General features: G+C 50.1%; 13 pseudogenes; all 13 read right to left on the bottom strand.

The window, feature by feature from the left end:
* Positions 1 to 1,111: 1,111 nt before the first annotated feature.
* LOC130330176 (5S ribosomal RNA) lies at positions 1,112 to 1,231 on the bottom strand (annotated as a pseudogene).
* An 873-nt stretch (positions 1,232 to 2,104) lies between these two features.
* On the bottom strand, positions 2,105 to 2,224 carry LOC130333894 (5S ribosomal RNA; annotated as a pseudogene).
* An 879-nt stretch (positions 2,225 to 3,103) lies between these two features.
* On the bottom strand, positions 3,104 to 3,224 carry LOC130352696 (5S ribosomal RNA; annotated as a pseudogene).
* An 887-nt stretch (positions 3,225 to 4,111) lies between these two features.
* LOC130316344 (5S ribosomal RNA) lies at positions 4,112 to 4,231 on the bottom strand (annotated as a pseudogene).
* Positions 4,232 to 7,092: 2,861 nt separating this feature from the next.
* Positions 7,093 to 7,212, bottom strand: LOC130326955 (5S ribosomal RNA; annotated as a pseudogene).
* Positions 7,213 to 9,076: 1,864 nt separating this feature from the next.
* Positions 9,077 to 9,196, bottom strand: LOC130326665 (5S ribosomal RNA; annotated as a pseudogene).
* A 272-nt stretch (positions 9,197 to 9,468) lies between these two features.
* Positions 9,469 to 9,588, bottom strand: LOC130318900 (5S ribosomal RNA; annotated as a pseudogene).
* Positions 9,589 to 11,257: 1,669 nt separating this feature from the next.
* Positions 11,258 to 11,377, bottom strand: LOC130319033 (5S ribosomal RNA; annotated as a pseudogene).
* A 2,065-nt stretch (positions 11,378 to 13,442) lies between these two features.
* LOC130330165 (5S ribosomal RNA) lies at positions 13,443 to 13,562 on the bottom strand (annotated as a pseudogene).
* Positions 13,563 to 14,440: 878 nt separating this feature from the next.
* LOC130333883 (5S ribosomal RNA) lies at positions 14,441 to 14,560 on the bottom strand (annotated as a pseudogene).
* Positions 14,561 to 15,437: 877 nt separating this feature from the next.
* On the bottom strand, positions 15,438 to 15,557 carry LOC130353073 (5S ribosomal RNA; annotated as a pseudogene).
* Positions 15,558 to 16,442: 885 nt separating this feature from the next.
* LOC130316332 (5S ribosomal RNA) lies at positions 16,443 to 16,562 on the bottom strand (annotated as a pseudogene).
* A 2,861-nt stretch (positions 16,563 to 19,423) lies between these two features.
* Positions 19,424 to 19,543, bottom strand: LOC130326944 (5S ribosomal RNA; annotated as a pseudogene).
* Positions 19,544 to 20,778: the final 1,235 nt, after the last annotated feature.

Genomic DNA, 20,778 nt, shown 5'->3' with positions numbered 1-20,778 from the left:
CGAGAGCAGGCGCGTTCAGATTAGGATGGCCGTTGACAGCTTCACACTTTGTATACTGTGGATTTAAGCATCAATAAATAATTTTCGGAATCGGAGCAGAAACAGAGCAAAATGTCAACTGCACCCGGGATTCCCAGCCAGTCTCCCATGCTGGTACTTACCAGGCCCGAAGCTGGGTATGAGTCTGCGATCTGACGAGAACAGGCGCATTCAGCTTAGGATGGTCGTAGACATCTTCACACCCTGTATACTGTGGATTTAAGCATCAATAAATCCTTTTCGGAATCGGAGCGGAAGGCGGCAACAGAGCAAAATGTCAACGACACCTGGGATTCCCAGCCAGTCTCCCATGCTGGTACTTTCCGGGCCCTAAGCTGGGTAGCAGTCTGCGATCTGACGAGAGCAGGCACGTTCAACTTAGGATGGCCGTTGACAGCTTCTTGCCCTTTATACTGTGCATTTAAGCATCAATAAATCCTTTTCGGAATCGGAAACGGAAGGCGGCAACAGAGCAAAATGTCAACGGCAGCCGGGATTCCCAGCCAGTGTCCCATGCCGGTACTTACCGGGCCCTAAGATCTGTACCAGTCTGCGATCTGACAAGAGCAGGCGCGTTAAGCTTAGGATGGCCGTCGACAGCTTCACACCTTGTATACTGTGGATTTAAGCATCAATAAATTCTTTTCGGAATCGGAGCGGAGGGCAGCAATAGAGCAAAATGTCAACGGCACCTGGGATTCCCAGCCAGTCTCCCATGCCAGTACTTACCGCGCCCTAAGCTGGGTAGCAGTCTGCGATCTGACGAGAGCAGTCGCGTTCAGCTTAGGATGGCCATTGACAGCTTCATGCTTTTTATACTGTGCATTTAAGCATCAATAAATCCTTTTCGGAATCGGAGAGGAAGGCGGCAACAGAGCAAAATGTCAATAGTTACTTGGATTGCCAGCCAGTCTCCCATGCCCGTACTTGCCGGGCAGCAGTCTGCGATCTGACAAGAACAGGCACATTCAGCTTAGGATAGCCGTAGACGGCTTCACACCCTGTATACTGTGTATTTAAGCATCGATAAATCCTTTTCGGAATCGGAGCGGAAGGCGGCAACAGAACAAAATGTCAACGACACCTGGGATTCCCAGCCAGTCTCCCATGCTGGTACTTACCGGGCCCTAAGCTGGGTAGCAGTCTGCGATCTGACGAGAGCAGGCACGTTCAGCTTAGGATGGCCGTTGACAGCTTCTCTCCATTTATACTGTGCATTTAAGCATCAATAAATCCTTTTCGGAATCGGAACGGAAGGCGGCAACAGAGCAAAATGTCAACGGCAGCTGGGATTCCCAGCCAGTGTCTCATGCCCGTACTTACCGGGCCCTAAGATCTGTACCAGTCTGCGATCTGACGAGAGCAGGCACGTTCAGCTTAGGATGGCTGTTGACAGCTTCACACTTTGTATACTGTGGATTTAAGCATCAATAAATAATTTCGGAGCAAAATGTCAACTGCACTCGGGATTCCCAGCCAGTCTCCCATGCTGTACTTACCAGGCCCGAAGCTGGGTAGCAGTCTGCGATCTGACGAGAACAAGCGCATTCAGCTTAGGATGGCCGTAGACATCTTCACACCCTGTATACTGTGGATTTAAGCATCAATAAATCCTTTTCGGAATCGGGAGCAAAATGTCTACAGAGCTACAGAGCAAAATGTCAACAACACCTGAGATTCTCAGCCAGTCCTCCAATGCCAGTACTTACCGGGCCCTAAGCTGGGTAGCAGTCTGCGAACTGACGAGAGCAGGCGCGTTCAGCTTAGGATGGCCATTGACAGCTTCATGCTTTTTATACTGTGCATTTAAGCATCAATAAATCCTTTTCGGAATCGGAACGGAAGGCGGCAACAGAGCAAAATGTCAACTGCAACCCGGGATTCCCAGCCAGTCTCCCATGATGGTACTTACTGGGCCATAAGCTTGGTAGCAATCTGCGATCTGACGAGAGCAGGCACGTTCAACTTAGGATGGCCGTTGACATCTTCACGCTTTGTATATTGTGGATTTAAGCATCAATAAATTATTTTCGGAATCGGAGCGGAAGGCAGCAATAGAGCAAAATGTCAACAGCACCCGGGATTCCCAGCCAGTCTCCCGTGCCAGTACTTACCGGGCCCTAAGCTGGGTAGCAGTCTGCGATCTGACGAGAGCAGGCGCGTTCAGCTTAGGATGGCCGTTGACATCTTCACGCCTTGTATACTGTGGATTTAAGCATCAATAAATATTTTTTTTAATCGGAGAGGAAGGCGGCAACAGATCAAAATGTCAATAGCACCTTGGATTGCCAGCCAGTCTCCCATGCCCGTACTTGCCGGGCAGCAGTCTGCGATCTGACAAGAACAGGCGCATTCAGCTTAGGATAGCCGTAGACGGCTTCACACCCTGTATATTGTGGATTTAGGCATCAATAAATCCTTTTCGGAATCGAAGCAAAATGTCTACAGAGCTACAGAGCAAAATGTCAACAACACCTGAGATTCCCAGCCAGTCTCCCATGCTGGTACTTACCGGGCCCTAAGCTGGGTAGCAGTCTGCGATCTGACGAGAGCAGGCACGTTCAGCTTAGGATGGCCGTTAACAGCTTGACGCTCTTTATACTGTGCATTTAAGCATCAATAAATCCTTTTCCGAATCGGAGCGGAAGGCGGCAACAGATTGAAATGTCAACTGCACCCGGATTTCCAGCCAGTCTCCCATGCTGGTACTTACCAGGCCCTAAGCTGGGTAGCAGTCTGCGATCTGACGAGAGCAGGCGCGTTCAGCTTAGGATGGCCGTTGACAGCTTCACACTTTGTATACTGTGGATTTAAGCATCAATAAATATATTTTCGGAATCGGAGCAGAAAACAGAGCAAAAATGTAAACTGCACCCGGGATTCCCAGCCAGTCTCCCATGCTGGTACTTACCAGGCTTGAAGCTGGGTAGCAGTCTGCGATCTGACGAGAACAGGCGCATTCAGCTTAGGATGGCCGTAAACATCTTCACACCCTGTATACTGTGGATTTAAGCACCAATAAATCCTTTTCGGAATCGGAGCGGAAGGCGGCAACAGAGCAAAATGTCAACGACACCTGGGATTCCCAGCCAGTCTCCCATGCTGGTACTTTACCGGGCCCAAAGCTGGGTAGCAGTCTGCGATCTGACGAGAGCAGGCGCGTTCAGCTTAGGATGGCCGTTGACAGCTTCACACTTTGTATACTGTGCATTTAAGCATCAATAAATCCTTTTCGGAATCGGAATGGAAGGCGGCAACAGAGCAAAATGTCAACGGCAGCCGGGATTCCCAGCCAGTGTCCCATGCCGGTACTTACCGGGCCCTAAGATCTGTACCAGTCTGCGATCTGACGAGAGCAGGCGCGTTAAGCTTAGGATGGACGTCGACAGCTTCACACCTTGTATAACTGTGGATTTAAGCATCAATAAATCCTTTTCGGAATCGGAACGGAAGGCGGCAACAGAGCAAAATGTCAACTGCACCCGGGATTCCCAGCCAGTCTCCCATGCCGGTACTTACTGGGCCCTAAGCTGGGTAGCAGTCTGCGATCTGACGAGAGCAGGCGCGTTCAGCTTAGGATGGCCATTGACAAGCTACATGCTTTTTATACTGTGCATTTAAGCATCAATAAATCCTTTTCGGAATCGGAACCGGAACGGAAGGCGGCAAAAGAGCAAAATGTCAACTGCACCCGGGATTCCCAGCCAGTCTCCCATGCCGGTACTTATTGGGCCCTAAGCTGGGTAGCAGTCTGCAATCTGACGAGAGCAGGCGTGTTCAGCTTAGGATGGCCATTGACATCTTCACGCCTTGTATATGGTGGATTTAAGCATCAATAAATATTTTTATTAATCGGAGAGGAAGGCGGCAACAGAGCAAAATGTCAATGGCACCTTGGATTGCCAGCCAGTCTCCCATGCCGGTAACTGCCGGGCAGCAGTCTGCGATCTGAGGAGAGCAGGCACGTTCAGGCTTAGGATGGCCGTTGACAGCTTCACACCCTGTATAATGTGGATTTAAGCATCAATAAATCCTTTTACGAATCGGAGCGGAAGGCGGCAACAGATTAAAATGTCAACTGCACCCGGGATTCCCAGCCAGTCTCCCATGCTGGTACTTACCAGGACCTAAGCTGGTTAGCAGTCTGCGATCTGATGAGAGCAGGCGCGTTCAGCTTAGGATGGCCGTTGACAGCTTCACACTTTGTATACTGTGAATTTAAGCATCATTAAATAATTTTCGGAATCGGAGCAGAAACAGAGCAAAATGTCAACTGCACCAGCGATTCCCAGCCAGTCTCCCATGCTGGTACTTACCGGGCCCTAAGATCTGTACCAGTCTGCGATCTGACGAGAGCAGGCGCGTTAAGCTTAGGATGGCCGTCGACAACTTCACACCTTGTATACTGTGGATTTAAGCATCAATAAATTCTTTTCGGAATCGGAGCGGAAGGCAGCAATAGAGCAAAATGTCAACGGCACCCGGGATTCCCAGCCAGTCTCCCATGCCAGTACTTACCGGTTCCTAAGCTGGGTAGCAGTCTGCGATCTGACAAGAGCAGGCGCGTTCAGCTTAGGATGGCCATTGACAGCTTCATGCTTTTTATACTGTGCATTTAAGCATCAATAAATCCTTTTCGGAATCGGAACGGAAGGCGGCAACAGAGCAAAATGTCAACTGCACCCGGGATTCCCAGCCAGTCTCCCATGCCGGTACTTACTGGGCCCTAAGCTGGGTAGCAGTCTGCGATCTGACGAGAGCAGGCGCGTTCAGCTTAGGATGGCCGTTGACATATTTACGCCTTGTATATTGTCGATTTAAGCATCAATAAATATTTTTATTAATCAAAGAAGAAGGCGGCAACAGAGCAAAATGTCAATGGCATCTTGGATTGCCAGCCAGTCTCCCATGCCGATATCTGCCGGGCAGCAGTCTGCTATCTGAGGAGAGCAGGCACGTTCAGGCTTAGGATGGCCGTTGACAGCTTCACACCCTGTATATTGTGGATTTAAGCATCAATAAATCCTTTTCCGAATCGGAGCGGAAGGCGGCAACAGATTAAAATGTCAACTGCACCCGGGATTCCCAGCCAGTCTCCCATGCTGGTACTTACCAGGCCCAAAGCTGGGTAGCAGTCTGCGATCTGACAAGAGCAGGCACGTTCAGCTTAGGATGGCCGTTGACAGCTTCACACTTTGTATACTGTGGATTTAAGCATCAATAAATAATTTTCGGAATCGGAGCAGAAACAGAGCAAAATGTCAACTGCACTCGGGATTCCCAGCCAGTCTCCCATGCTGGTACTTACCAGGCCCTAAGCTGGGTAGCAGTCTGCGATCTGACGAGAGCAGGCGCGTTCAGCTTAGGATGGCCGTTGACAGCTTCACGCCCTTTATACTGTGCATTTAAGTATCAATAAATCCTTTTCCGAATCGGAACGGAAGGCGGCAACAGAGCAAAATGTCAACGGCAGCCGGGATTCCCAGCCAGTGTCCCATGCCGGTACTTACCGGGCCCTAAGATCTGTACCAGTCTGCGATCTGACGAGAGCAGGCGCGTTCAGCTTAGGATGGCCATTGACAGCTTCATGCTTTTTATACTGTGAATTTAAGCATCAATAAATCCTTTTCGGAATCGGAACGGAAGGCGGCAACAGAGCAAAATGTCAACTGCACCCGGGATTCCCAGCCAGTCTCCCATGCCGGTACTTACTGGGCCCTAAGCTGGGTAGCAGTCTGCGATATGACGAGAGGAGGCACGTTCAGCTTAGGATGGCCGTTGACATCTTCACGCCTTGTATATTGTGGATTTAAGCATCAATAATTATTTTTATTAATCGGAGAGGAAGGCGGCAACAGAGCAAAATGTCAATGGCACCTTGGATTGCCAGCCAGTCTCCCATGCCGGTAACTGCCGGGCATCAGTCTGCGATCTGAGAAGAGCAGGCACGTTCAGGCTTAGGATGGCCGTTGACAGCTTCACACCCTGTATATTGTGGATTTAAGCATCAATAAATCCTTTTCCGAATCGGAGCGGAAGGCGGCAACAGATTAAAATGTCAACTGCACCCGGGATTCTTAGCCAGTCTCCCATGCTGGTACTTACCAGGCCCTAAATTGGGTAGCAGTCTGCGATCTGACGAGAGCAGGCGCGTTCAGCTTAGGATGGCCGTTGACAGCTTCACGCTTTGTACACTGTGGATTTAAGCATCAATAAATAATTTTCGGAATCGGAGCAGAAACAGAGCAAAATGTCAACTGCACCTGGGATTCCCAGCCAGTCTCCCATGCTGGTACTTACCAGGCTTGAAGCTGGGTAGCAGTCTGCGATCTGACGAGAACAGGCGCATTCAGCTTAGGATGGCCGTAGACATCTTCACACCCTGTATACTGTGGATTTAAGCATCAATAAATCCTTTTCGGAATCGGAGCGTAAGGCGGCAACAGAGCAAAATGTCAACGACACCTGGGATTCCCAGCCAGTCTCCCATGCTGGTATTTACCGGGCCCTAAGCTGGGTAGCAGTCTGCGATCTGAGGAGAGCAGGCACGTTCAGGCTTAGGACGGCCGTTGACAGCTTCTTGCCCTGTATAATGTGGATTTAAGCATCAATAAATCCTTTTACGAATCGGAGCGGAAGGCGGCAACAGATTAAAATGTCAACTGCACCCGGGATTCCCAGCCAGTCTCCCATGCTGGTACTTACCAGGACCTAAGCTGGGTAGCAGTCTGCGATCTGATGAGAGCAGGCACGTTCAGCTTAGGATGGCCGTTGACAGCTTCACACTTTGTATACTGTGAATTTAAGCATCAATAAATAATTTTCGGAATCGGAGCAGAAACAGAGCAAAATGTCAACTGCACCAGGGATTCCCAGCCAGTCTCCCATGCTGGTACTTACCAGGCCTGAAGCTGGGTAGCAGTCTGCGATCTGACGAGAACAGGCGCATTCAGCTTAGGATGGCCGTAGACATCTTCACACCCTGTATACTGTGAATTTAAGCATCAATAAATCCTTTTCGGAATCAGGGCGGAATGCGGCAACAGAGCAAAATGTCAACGACACCTGGGATTCCCAGCCAGTCTCCCATGCTGGTACTTACCGGGCCCTAAGCTGGGTAGCAGTCTGCGATCTGACGAGAGCAGGCGCGTTCAGCTTAGGATAGCCGTTGACAGCTTCACACTTTGTATACTGTGGATTTAAGCATCAATAAATAATTTTCGGAATCGGAGCAGAATGTCTACTGCACTCGGGATTCCCAGCCAGTCTACCATGCTGGTACTTACCAGGCCCTAAGCTGGGTAGCAGTCTGCGATCTGACGAGAGCAGGCGCGTTCAGCTTAGGATGGCCGTTGACAGCTTCACGCCCTTTATACTGTGCATTTAAGCATCAATAAATCCTTTTCCGAATCGGAATGGAAGGTGGCAACAGAGCAAAATGTCAACGGCAGCCGGGATTCCCAGCCAGTGTCCCATGCCGGTACTTACCGGGCCCTAAGATCTGTACCAGTCTGCGATCTGACGAGAGCAGGCGCGTTAAGCTTAGGATGGCCGTCGACAGCTTCACACCTTGTATACTGTGGATTTAAGCATCAATAAATTCTTTTCGGAATCGGAGCGGAAGGCAGCAATAGAGCAAAATGTCAACGGCAACTGGGATTCCCAGCCAGTCTCCCATGCCAGTACTTACCGGGCCCTAAGCTGGGTAGCAGTCTGCGATCTGACGAGAGCAGGCGCGTTCAGCTTAGGATGGCTATTGACAGCTTCATGCTTTTTATACTGTGAATTTAAGCATCAATAAATCCTTTTCGGAATCGGAACGAAAGGCGGCAACAGAGCAAAATGTCAACTGCACCCGGCATTCCCAGCCAGTCTCCCATGCCGGTACTTGCTGGGCCCTAAGCTGGGTAGCAGTCTGCGATATGACGAGAGCAGGCACGTTCAGCTTAGGATGGCCGTTGACATCTTCACGCCTTGTATATTGTGGATTTAAGCATCAATAATTATTTTTATTAATCGGAGAGGAAGGCGGCAACAGAGCAAAATGTCAATGGCACCTTGGATTGCCAGCCAGTCTCCCATGCCGGTAACTGCCGGGCATCAGTCTGCGATCTGAGAAGAGCAGGCACGTTCAGGCTTAGGATGGCCGTTGACAGCTTCACACCCTGTATATTGTGGATTTAAGCATCAATAAATCCTTTTCCGAATCGGAGCGGAAGGCGGCAACAGATTAAAATGTCAACTGCACCCGGGATTCTTAGCCAGTCTCCCATGCTGGTACTTACCAGGCCCTAAATTGGGTAGCAGTCTGCGATCTGACGAGAGCAGGCGCGTTCAGCTTAGGATGGCCGTTGACAGCTTCACACTTTGTACACTGTGGATTTAAGCATCAATAAATAATTTTCGGAATCGGAGCAGAAACAGAGCAAAATGTCAACTGCACCCGGGATTCCCAGCCAGTCTCCCATGCTGGTACTTACCAGGCTTGAAGCTGGGTAGCAGTCAGCGATCTGACGAGAACAGGCGCATTCAGCTTAGGATGGCCGTAGACATCTTCACACCCTGTATACTGTGGATTTAAGCATCAATAAATCCTTTTCGGAATCGGAGCGGAAGGCGGCAACAGAGCAAAATGTCAACGACACCTGGGATTCCCAGCCAGTCTCCCATGCTGGTATTTACCGGGCCCTAAGCTGGGTAGCAGTCTGCGATCTGACGAGAGCAGGCGCGCTCAGCTTAGGATGGCCGTTGACAGCTTCTCGCCCTTTATACTGTGCATTTAAGCATCAATAATTCCTTTTCGGAATAGGAACGGAAGGCGGCAACAGAGCAAAATGTCAACGGCAGCCGGGATTCCCAGCCAGTGTCCCATGCCGGTACTTACCGGGCCCTAAGATCTGTACCAGTCTGCGATCTGTCAAGAGCAGGCGCGTTAAGCTTAGGATGGCCGTCGACAGCTTCACACCTTGTATACTGTGGATTTAAGCATCAATAAATTATTTTCGGAATCGGAGCGGAAGGCAGCAATAGAGCAAAATGTCAATGGCACCCGAGATTCCCAGCCAGTCTCCCATGCCAGTACTTACCGGGCCCTAAGCTGGGTAGCAGTCTGCGATCTGACGAGAGCAGGCGCATTCAGCTTAGGATGGCCATTGACAGCTTCATGCTTTTTATACTGTGCATTTAAGCATCAATAAATCCTTTTCGGAATCGGAGAGGAAGGCGGCAACAGAGCAAAATGTCAATAGCACCTTGGATTGCCAGCCAGTCTCCCATGCCCGTACTTGCCGGGCAGCAGTCTGCGATCTGACAAGAACAGGCACATTCAGCTTAGGATAGCCGTAGACGGCTTCACACCCTGTATACTGTGGATTTAAGCATCAATAAATCCTTTTCGGAATCGGAGCGGAAGGCGGCTACAGAGCAAAATGTCAACAACACCTGGGATTCCCAGCCAGTCTCCCATACTGGTACTTACCGGGCCCTAAGCTGGGTAGCAGTCTGCGATCTGACGAGAGCAGGCGCGTTCAGCTTAGGATGGCCGTTGACAGCTTCACACTTTGTATACTGTGCATTTAAGCATCAATAAATCCTTTTCGGAATCGGAACGGAAGGCGGCAACAGAGCAAAATGTCAACGGCAGCCGGGATTCCCAGCCAGTGTCCCATGCCGGTACTTACCGGGCCCTAAGATCTGTACCAGTCTGCGATCTGACGAGAGCAGGCGCGTTAAGCTTAGGATGGCCGTCGACAGCTTCACACCTTGTATACTGTGGATTTAAGCATCAATAAATCCTTTTCAGAATCGGAACGGAAGGCGGCAACAGAGCAAAATGTCAACTGCACCCGGGATTCCCAGCCAGTCTCCCATGCCGGTACTTACTGGGCCCTAAGCTGGGTAGCAGTCTGCGATCTGACAAGAGCAGGCGCGTTCAGCTTAGGATGGCCATTGACAGCTACATGCTTTTTATACTGTGCATTTAAGCATCAATAAATCCTTTTCGGAATCGGAACGGAAGGCGGCAACAGAGCAAAATGTCAACTGCACCCGGGATTCCCAGCCAGTCTCCCATGCCGGTACTTATTGGGCCCTAAGCTGGGTAACAGTCTGCGATCTGACGAGAGCAGGCGTGTTCAGCTTAGGATGGCCGTTGACATCTTCACGCCTTGTATATTGTGGATTTAAGCATCAATAAATATTTTTATTAATCGGAGAGGAAGGCGGCAACAGAGCAAAATGTCAATGGCACCTTTGATTGCCAGCCAGTCTCCCATGCCGATATCTGCCGGGCAGCAGTCTGCTATCTGAGGAGAGCAGGCACGCTCAGGCTTAGGATGGCCGTTGACAGCTTCACACCCTGTATATTGTGGATTTAAGCATCAATAAATCCTTTTCCGAATCGGAGCGGAAGGCGGCAGCAGATTAAAATGTCAACTGCATCCGGGATTCCCAGCCAGTCTCCCATGCTGGTACTTACCAGGCCCAAAGCTGGGTAGCAGTCTGCGAACTGACAAGAGCAGGTGCGTTCAGCTTAGGATGGCCGTTGACAGCTTCACACTTTGTATACTGTGGATTTAAGCATCAATAAATAATTTTCGGAATCGGAGCAAAAACAGAGCAAAATGTCAACTGCACCCGGGATTCCCAGCCAGTCTCCCATGACGGTACTTACTGGGCCCTAAGCTGGGTAGCAGTCTGCGATATGACGAGAGCAGGCACGTTCAGCTTAGGATGGCCGTTGACATCTTCACGCCTTGTATATTGTGGATTTAAGCATCAATAATTATTTTTATTAATCGGAGAGGAAGGCGGCAACAGAGCAAAATGTCAATGGCACCTTGGATTGCCAGCCAGTCTCCCATGCCGGTAACTGCCGGGCATCAGTCTGCGATCTGAGAAGAGCAGGCACGTTCAGGCTTAGGATGGCCGTTGACAGCTTCTCGCCCTTTATACTGTGCATTTAGGCATCAATAAATCCTTTTCGGAATCGGAACGGAAGGCGGCAACAGAGCAAAATATCAACGGCAGCCGGGATTCCCAGCCTGTCTCCCATGCCGGTACTTACCGGGCCCTAAGATCTGTACCAGTCTGCGATCTGACGAGAGCAGGCGCGTTAAGCTTAGGATGGCCGTCGACAGCTTTACACCTTGTATACTGTGGATTTAAGCATCAATAAATTATTTTCGGAATCGGAGCGGATGGCAGCAATAGAGCAAAATGTCAACGGCACCCGGGATTCCCAGCCAGTCTCCCATGCCAGTACTTACCGGGCCCTAAGCTGGGTAGCAGTCTGCGATCTGACGAGAGCAGGCGCGTTCAGCTTAGGATGGCCGTTGACATCTTCACGCCTTGTATACTGTGGATTTAAGCATCAATAAATATTTTTTTTAATCGGAGAGGAAGGCTGCAACAGATCAAAATGTCAACAGCACCTTGGATTGCCAGCCAGTCTCCCATGCCCGTACTTGCCGGGCAGCAGTCTGCGATCTGACAAGAACAGGCACATTCAGCTTAGGATAGCCCAAGACGGTTTCACACCCTGTATATTGTGGATTTAAGCATCAATAAATCCTTTTCGGAATCGGAGCAAAATGTCTACAGAGCTACAGAGCAAAATGTTAACAACACCTGAGATTCCCAGCCAGTCTCCCATGCTGGTTCTTACCGGGCCCTAAGCTGGGTAGCAGTCTGCGATCGGACAAGTGCAGGCGCGTTCAGCTTAGGATGGCCATTGACAGCTTCATGCTTTTTATACTGTGCATTTAAGCATCAATAAATCCTTTTCGGAATCGGAGAGGAAGGCGGCAACAGAGCAAAATGTCAATAGCACCTTGGATTGCCAGCCAGTCTCCCATGCCCGTATTTGTCGGGCAGCAGTCTGCGATCTGACAAGAACAGGCACATTCAGCTTAGGATAGCCGTAGACGGCTTCACACCCTGTATACTGTGGATTTAAGCATCAATAAATCCTTTTTGGAATCGGAGCGGAAGGCGGCTACAGAGCAAAATGTCAACAACACCTGGGATTCCCAGCCAGTCTCCCATGCTGGTACTTACCGGGCCTAAGCTGGGTAGCAGTCTGCGATCTGACGAGAGCAGGCGCGTTCAGCTTAGGATGGCCGTTGACAGCTTCACGTCCTTTATACTGTGCATTTAAGCATCAATAAATAATTTTCCGAATCGGAGCGGAAGGCGGCAACAGAGCAAAATGTCAACTGCACCCGGGATTCCCAGCCAGTCTCCCATGCTGGTACTTACCGGGCCCTAAGCTGGGTAGCAGTCTGCGATCTGACGAGAGCAGGCGCGTTCAGATTAGGATGGCCGTTGACAGCTTCACACTTTGTATACTGTGGATTTAAGCATCAATAAATAATTTTCGGAATCGGAGCAGAAACAGAGCAAAATGTCAACTGCACCCGGGATTCCCAGCCAGTCTCCCATGCTGGTACTTACCAGGCCCGAAGCTGGGTATGAGTCTGCGATCTGACGAGAACAGGCGCATTCAGCTTAGGATGGTCGTAGACATCTTCACACCCTGTATACTGTGGATTTAAGCATCAATAAATCCTTTTCGGAATCGGAGCGGAAGGCGGCAACAGAGCAAAATGTCAACGACACCTGGGATTCCCAGCCAGTCTCCCATGCTGGTACTTTCCGGGCCCTAAGCTGGGTAGCAGTCTGCGATCTGACGAGAGCAGGCACGTTCAACTTAGGATGGCCGTTGACAGCTTCTTGCCCTTTATACTGTGCATTTAAGCATCAATAAATCCTTTTCGGAATCGGAAACGGAAGGCGGCAACAGAGCAAAATGTCAACGGCAGCCGGGATTCCCAGCCAGTGTCCCATGCCGGTACTTACCGGGCCCTAAGATCTGTACCAGTCTGCGATCTGACAAGAGCAGGCGCGTTAAGCTTAGGATGGCCGTCGACAGCTTCACACCTTGTATACTGTGGATTTAAGCATCAATAAATTCTTTTCGGAATCGGAGCGGAGGGCAGCAATAGAGCAAAATGTCAACGGCACCTGGGATTCCCAGCCAGTCTCCCATGCCAGTACTTACCGCGCCCTAAGCTGGGTAGCAGTCTGCGATCTGACGAGAGCAGTCGCGTTCAGCTTAGGATGGCCATTGACAGCTTCATGCTTTTTATACTGTGCATTTAAGCATCAATAAATCCTTTTCGGAATCGGAGAGGAAGGCGGCAACAGAGCAAAATGTCAATAGTTACTTGGATTGCCAGCCAGTCTCCCATGCCCGTACTTGCCGGGCAGCAGTCTGCGATCTGACAAGAACAGGCACATTCAGCTTAGGATAGCCGTAGACGGCTTCACACCCTGTATACTGTGTATTTAAGCATCGATAAATCCTTTTCGGAATCGGAGCGGAAGGCGGCAACAGAACAAAATGTCAACGACACCTGGGATTCCCAGCCAGTCTCCCATGCTGGTACTTACCGGGCCCTAAGCTGGGTAGCAGTCTGCGATCTGACGAGAGCAGGCACGTTCAGCTTAGGATGGCCGTTGACAGCTTCTCTCCATTTATACTGTGCATTTAAGCATCAATAAATCCTTTTCGGAATCGGAACGGAAGGCGGCAACAGAGCAAAATGTCAACGGCAGCTGGGATTCCCAGCCAGTGTCTCATGCCCGTACTTACCGGGCCCTAAGATCTGTACCAGTCTGCGATCTGACGAGAGCAGGCACGTTCAGCTTAGGATGGCTGTTGACAGCTTCACACTTTGTATACTGTGGATTTAAGCATCAATAAATAATTTTCGGAATCGGAGCAAAATGTCAACTGCACTCGGGATTCCCAGCCAGTCTCCCATGCTGGTACTTACCAGGCCCGAAGCTGGGTAGCAGTCTGCGATCTGACGAGAACAAGCGCATTCAGCTTAGGATGGCCGTAGACATCTTCACACCCTGTATACTGTGGATTTAAGCATCAATAAATCCTTTTCGGAATCGGAGCAAAATGTCTACAGAGCTACAGAGCAAAATGTCAACAACACCTGAGATTCTCAGCCAGTCTCCAATGCCAGTACTTACCGGGCCCTAAGCTGGGTAGCAGTCTGCGAACTGACGAGAGCAGGCGCGTTCAGCTTAGGATGGCCATTGACAGCTTCATGCTTTTTATACTGTGCATTTAAGCATCAATAAATCCTTTTCGGAATCGGAACGGAAGGCGGCAACAGAGCAAAATGTCAACTGCACCCGGGATTCCCAGCCAGTCTCCCATGATGGTACTTACTGGGCCATAAGCTTGGTAGCAATCTGCGATCTGACGAGAGCAGGCACGTTCAACTTAGGATGGCCGTTGACATCTTCACGCTTTGTATATTGTGGATTTAAGCATCAATAAATTATTTTCGGAATCGGAGCGGAAGGCAGCAATAGAGCAAAATGTCAACAGCACCCGGGATTCCCAGCCAGTCTCCCGTGCCAGTACTTACCGGGCCCTAAGCTGGGTAGCAGTCTGCGATCTGACGAGAGCAGGCGCGTTCAGCTTAGGATGGCCGTTGACATCTTCACGCCTTGTATACTGTGGATTTAAGCATCAATAAATATTTTTTTTAATCGGAGAGGAAGGCGGCAACAGATCAAAATGTCAATAGCACCTTGGATTGCCAGCCAGTCTCCCATGCCCGTACTTGCCGGGCAGCAGTCTGCGATCTGACAAGAACAGGCGCATTCAGCTTAGGATAGCCGTAGACGGCTTCACACCCTGTATATTGTGGATTTAGGCATCAATAAATCCTTTTCGGAATCGAAGCAAAATGTCTACAGAGCTACAGAGCAAAATGTCAACAACACCTGAGATTCCCAGCCAGTCTCCCATGCTGGTACTTACCGGGCCCTAAGCTGGGTAGCAGTCTGCGATCTGACGAGAGCAGGCACGTTCAGCTTAGGATGGCCGTTAACAGCTTGACGCTCTTTATACTGTGCATTTAAGCATCAATAAATCCTTTTCCGAATCGGAGCGGAAGGCGGCAACAGATTGAAATGTCAACTGCACCCGGGATTTCCAGCCAGTCTCCCATGCTGGTACTTACCAGGCCCTAAGCTGGGTAGCAGTCTGCGATCTGACGAGAGCAGGCGCGTTCAGCTTAGGATGGCCGTTGACAGCTTCACACTTTGTATACTGTGGATTTAAGCATCAATAAATAATTTTCGGAATCGGAGCAGAAACAGAGCAAAATGTAAACTGCACCCGGGATTCCCAGCCAGTCTCCCATGCTGGTACTTACCAGGCTTGAAGCTGGGTAGCAGTCTGCGATCTGACGAGAACAGGCGCATTCAGCTTAGGATGGCCGTAAACATCTTCACACCCTGTATACTGTGGATTTAAGCACCAATAAATCCTTTTCGGAATCGGAGCGGAAGGCGGCAACAGAGCAAAATGTCAACGACACCTGGGATTCCCAGCCAGTCTCCCATGCTGGTACTTACCGGGCCCAAAGCTGGGTAGCAGTCTGCGATCTGACGAGAGCAGGCGCGTTCAGCTTAGGATGGCCGTTGACAGCTTCACACTTTGTATACTGTGCATTTAAGCATCAATAAATCCTTTTCGGAATCGGAATGGAAGGCGGCAACAGAGCAAAATGTCAACGGCAGCCGGGATTCCCAGCCAGTGTCCCATGCCGGTACTTACCGGGCCCTAAGATCTGTACCAGTCTGCGATCTGACGAGAGCAGGCGCGTTAAGCTTAGGATGGACGTCGACAGCTTCACACCTTGTATACTGTGGATTTAAGCATCAATAAATCCTTTTCGGAATCGGAACGGAAGGCGGCAACAGAGCAAAATGTCAACTGCACCCGGGATTCCCAGCCAGTCTCCCATGCCGGTACTTACTGGGCCCTAAGCTGGGTAGCAGTCTGCGATCTGACGAGAGCAGGCGCGTTCAGCTTAGGATGGCCATTGACAGCTACATGCTTTTTATACTGTGCATTTAAGCATCAATAAATCCTTTTCGGAATCGGAACCGGAACGGAAGGCGGCAAAAGAGCAAAATGTCAACTGCACCCGGGATTCCCAGCCAGTCTCCCATGCCGGTACTTATTGGGCCCTAAGCTGGGTAGCAGTCTGCAATCTGACGAGAGCAGGCGTGTTCAGCTTAGGATGGCCATTGACATCTTCACGCCTTGTATATGGTGGATTTAAGCATCAATAAATATTTTTATTAATCGGAGAGGAAGGCGGCAACAGAGCAAAATGTCAATGGCACCTTGGATTGCCAGCCAGTCTCCCATGCCGGTAACTGCCGGGCAGCAGTCTGCGATCTGAGGAGAGCAGGCACGTTCAGGCTTAGGATGGCCGTTGACAGCTTCACACCCTGTATAATGTGGATTTAAGCATCAATAAATCCTTTTACGAATCGGAGCGGAAGGCGGCAACAGATTAAAATGTCAACTGCACCCGGGATTCCCAGCCAGTCTCCCATGCTGGTACTTACCAGGACCTAAGCTGGTTAGCAGTCTGCGATCTGATGAGAGCAGGCGCGTTCAGCTTAGGATGGCCGTTGACAGCTTCACACTTTGTATACTGTGAATTTAAGCATCATTAAATAATTTTCGGAATCGGAGCAGAAACAGAGCAAAATGTCAACTGCACCAGCGATTCCCAGCCAGTCTCCCATGCTGGTACTTACCGGGCCCTAAGATCTGTACCAGTCTGCGATCTGACGAGAGCAGGCGCGTTAAGCTTAGGATGGCCGTCGACAACTTCACACCTTGTATACTGTGGATTTAAGCATCAATAAATTCTTTTCGGAATCGGAGCGGAAGGCAGCAATAGAGCAAAATGTCAACGGCACCCGGGATTCCCAGCCAGTCTCCCATGCCAGTACTTACCGGTTCCTAAGCTGGGTAGCAGTCTGCGATCTGACAAGAGCAGGCGCGTTCAGCTTAGGATGGCCATTGACAGCTTCATGCTTTTTATACTGTGCATTTAAGCATCAATAAATCCTTTTCGGAATCGGAACGGAAGGCGGCAACAGAGCAAAATGTCAACTGCACCCGGGATTCCCAGCCAGTCTCCCATGCCGGTACTTACTGGGCCCTAAGCTGGGTAGCAGTCTGCGATCTGACGAGAGCAGGCGCGTTCAGCTTAGGATGGCCGTTGACATATTTACGCCTTGTATATTGTCGATTTAAGCATCAATAAATATTTTTATTAATCAAAGAAGAAGGCGGCAACAGAGCAAAATGTCAATGGCATCTTGGATTGCCAGCCAGTCTCCCATGCCGATATCTGCCGGGCAGCAGTCTGCTATCTGAGGAGAGCAGGCACGTTCAGGCTTAGGATGGCCGTTGACAGCTTCACACCCTGTATATTGTGGATTTAAGCATCAATAAATCCTTTTCCGAATCGGAGCGGAAGGCGGCAACAGATTAAAATGTCAACTGCACCCGGGATTCCCAGCCAGTCTCCCATGCTGGTACTTACCAGGCCCAAAGCTGGGTAGCAGTCTGCGATCTGACAAGAGCAGGCACGTTCAGCTTAGGATGGCCGTTGACAGCTTCACACTTTGTATACTGTGGATTTAAGCATCAATAAATAATTTTCGGAATCGGAGCAGAAACAGAGCAAAATGTCAACTGCACTCGGGATTCCCAGCCAGTCTCCCATGCTGGTACTTACCAGGCCCTAAGCTGGGTAGCAGTCTGCGATCTGACGAGAGCAGGCGCGTTCAGCTTAGGATGGCCGTTGACAGCTTCACGCCCTTTATACTGTGCATTTAAGTATCAATAAATCCTTTTCCGAATCGGAACGGAAGGCGGCAACAGAGCAAAATGTCAACGGCAGCCGGGATTCCCAGCCAGTGTCCCATGCCGGTACTTACCGGGCCCTAAGATCTGTACCAGTCTGCGATCTGACGAGAGCAGGCGCGTTCAGCTTAGGATGGCCATTGACAGCTTCATGCTTTTTATACTGTGAATTTAAGCATCAATAAATCCTTTTCGGAATCGGAACGGAAGGCGGCAACAGAGCAAAATGTCAACTGCACCCGGGATTCCCAGCCAGTCTCCCATGCCGGTACTTACTGGGCCCTAAGCTGGGTAGCAGTCTGCGATATGACGAGAGGAGGCACGTTCAGCTTAGGATGGCCGTTGACATCTTCACGCCTTGTATATTGTGGATTTAAGCATCAATAATTATTTTTATTAATCGGAGAGGAAGGCGGCAACAGAGCAAAATGTCAATGGCACCTTGGATTGCCAGCCAGTCTCCCATGCCGGTAACTGCCGGGCATCAGTCTGCGATCTGAGAAGAGCAGGCACGTTCAGGCTTAGGATGGCCGTTGACAGCTTCACACCCTGTATATTGTGGATTTAAGCATCAATAAATCCTTTTCCGAATCGGAGCGGAAGGCGGCAACAGATTAAAATGTCAACTGCACCCGGGATTCTTAGCCAGTCTCCCATGCTGGTACTTACCAGGCCCTAAATTGGGTAGCAGTCTGCGATCTGACGAGAGCAGGCGCGTTCAGCTTAGGATGGCCGTTGACAGCTTCACGCTTTGTACACTGTGGATTTAAGCATCAATAAATAATTTTCGGAATCGGAGCAGAAACAGAGCAAAATGTCAACTGCACCTGGGATTCCCAGCCAGTCTCCCATGCTGGTACTTACCAGGCTTGAAGCTGGGTAGCAGTCTGCGATCTGACGAGAACAGGCGCATTCAGCTTAGGATGGCCGTAGACATCTTCACACCCTGTATACTGTGGATTTAAGCATCAATAAATCCTTTTCGGAATCGGAGCGTAAGGCGGCAACAGAGCAAAATGTCAACGACACCTGGGATTCCCAGCCAGTCTCCCATGCTGGTATTTACCGGGCCCTAAGCTGGGTAGCAGTCTGCGATCTGAGGAGAGCAGGCACGTTCAGGCTTAGGACGGCCGTTGACAGCTTCTTGCCCTGTATAATGTGGATTTAAGCATCAATAAATCCTTTTACGAATCGGAGCGGAAGGCGGCAACAGATTAAAATGTCAACTGCACCCGGGATTCCCAGCCAGTCTCCCATGCTGGTACTTACCAGGACCTAAGCTGGGTAGCAGTCTGCGATCTGATGAGAGCAGGCACGTTCAGCTTAGGATGGCCGTTGACAGCTTCACACTTTGTATACTGTGAATTTAAGCATCAATAAATAATTTTCGGAATCGGAGCAGAAACAGAGCAAAATGTCAACTGCACCAGGGATTCCCAGCCAGTCTCCCATGCTGGTACTTACCAGGCCTGAAGCTGGGTAGCAGTCTGCGATCTGACGAGAACAGGCGCATTCAGCTTAGGATGGCCGTAGACATCTTCACACCCTGTATACTGTGAATTTAAGCATCAATAAATCCTTTTCGGAATCAGGGCGGAATGCGGCAACAGAGCAAAATGTCAACGACACCTGGGATTCCCAGCCAGTCTCCCATGCTGGTACTTACCGGGCCCTAAGCTGGGTAGCAGTCTGCGATCTGACGAGAGCAGGCGCGTTCAGCTTAGGATAGCCGTTGACAGCTTCACACTTTGTATACTGTGGATTTAAGCATCAATAAATAATTTTCGGAATCGGAGCAGAATGTCTACTGCACTCGGGATTCCCAGCCAGTCTACCATGCTGGTACTTACCAGGCCCTAAGCTGGGTAGCAGTCTGCGATCTGACGAGAGCAGGCGCGTTCAGCTTAGGATGGCCGTTGACAGCTTCACGCCCTTTATACTGTGCATTTAAGCATCAATAAATCCTTTTCCGAATCGGAATGGAAGGTGGCAACAGAGCAAAATGTCAACGGCAGCCGGGATTCCCAGCCAGTGTCCCATGCCGGTACTTACCGGGCCCTAAGATCTGTACCAGTCTGCGATCTGACGAGAGCAGGCGCGTTAAGCTTAGGATGGCCGTCGACAGCTTCACACCTTGTATACTGTGGATTTAAGCATCAATAAATTCTTTTCGGAATCGGAGCGGAAGGCAGCAATAGAGCAAAATGTCAACGGCAACTGGGATTCCCAGCCAGTCTCCCATGCCAGTACTTACCGGGCCCTAAGCTGGGTAGCAGTCTGCGATCTGACGAGAGCAGGCGCGTTCAGCTTAGGATGGCTATTGACAGCTTCATGCTTTTTATACTGTGAATTTAAGCATCAATAAATCCTTTTCGGAATCGGAACGAAAGGCGGCAACAGAGCAAAATGTCAACTGCACCCGGCATTCCCAGCCAGTCTCCCATGCCGGTACTTGCTGGGCCCTAAGCTGGGTAGCAGTCTGCGATATGACGAGAGCAGGCACGTTCAGCTTAGGATGGCCGTTGACATCTTCACGCCTTGTATATTGTGGATTTAAGCATCAATAATTATTTTTATTAATCGGAGAGGAAGGCGGCAACAGAGCAAAATGTCAATGGCACCTTGGATTGCCAGCCAGTCTCCCATGCCGGTAACTGCCGGGCATCAGTCTGCGATCTGAGAAGAGCAGGCACGTTCAGGCTTAGGATGGCCGTTGACAGCTTCACACCCTGTATATTGTGGATTTAAGCATCAATAAATCCTTTTCCGAATCGGAGCGGAAGGCGGCAACAGATTAAAATGTCAACTGCACCCGGGATTCTTAGCCAGTCTCCCATGCTGGTACTTACCAGGCCCTAAATTGGGTAGCAGTCTGCGATCTGACGAGAGCAGGCGCGTTCAGCTTAGGATGGCCGTTGACAGCTTCACACTTTGTACACTGTGGATTTAAGCATCAATAAATAATTTTCGGA

Source organism: Hyla sarda, chromosome 1 (assembly GCF_029499605.1).
Source record: "Hyla sarda isolate aHylSar1 chromosome 1, aHylSar1.hap1, whole genome shotgun sequence".
In the NCBI taxonomy this organism is placed as follows: Eukaryota; Metazoa; Chordata; class Amphibia; order Anura; family Hylidae; genus Hyla; species Hyla sarda.
This window is presented reverse-complemented; position numbering and strand designations above follow the sequence as displayed.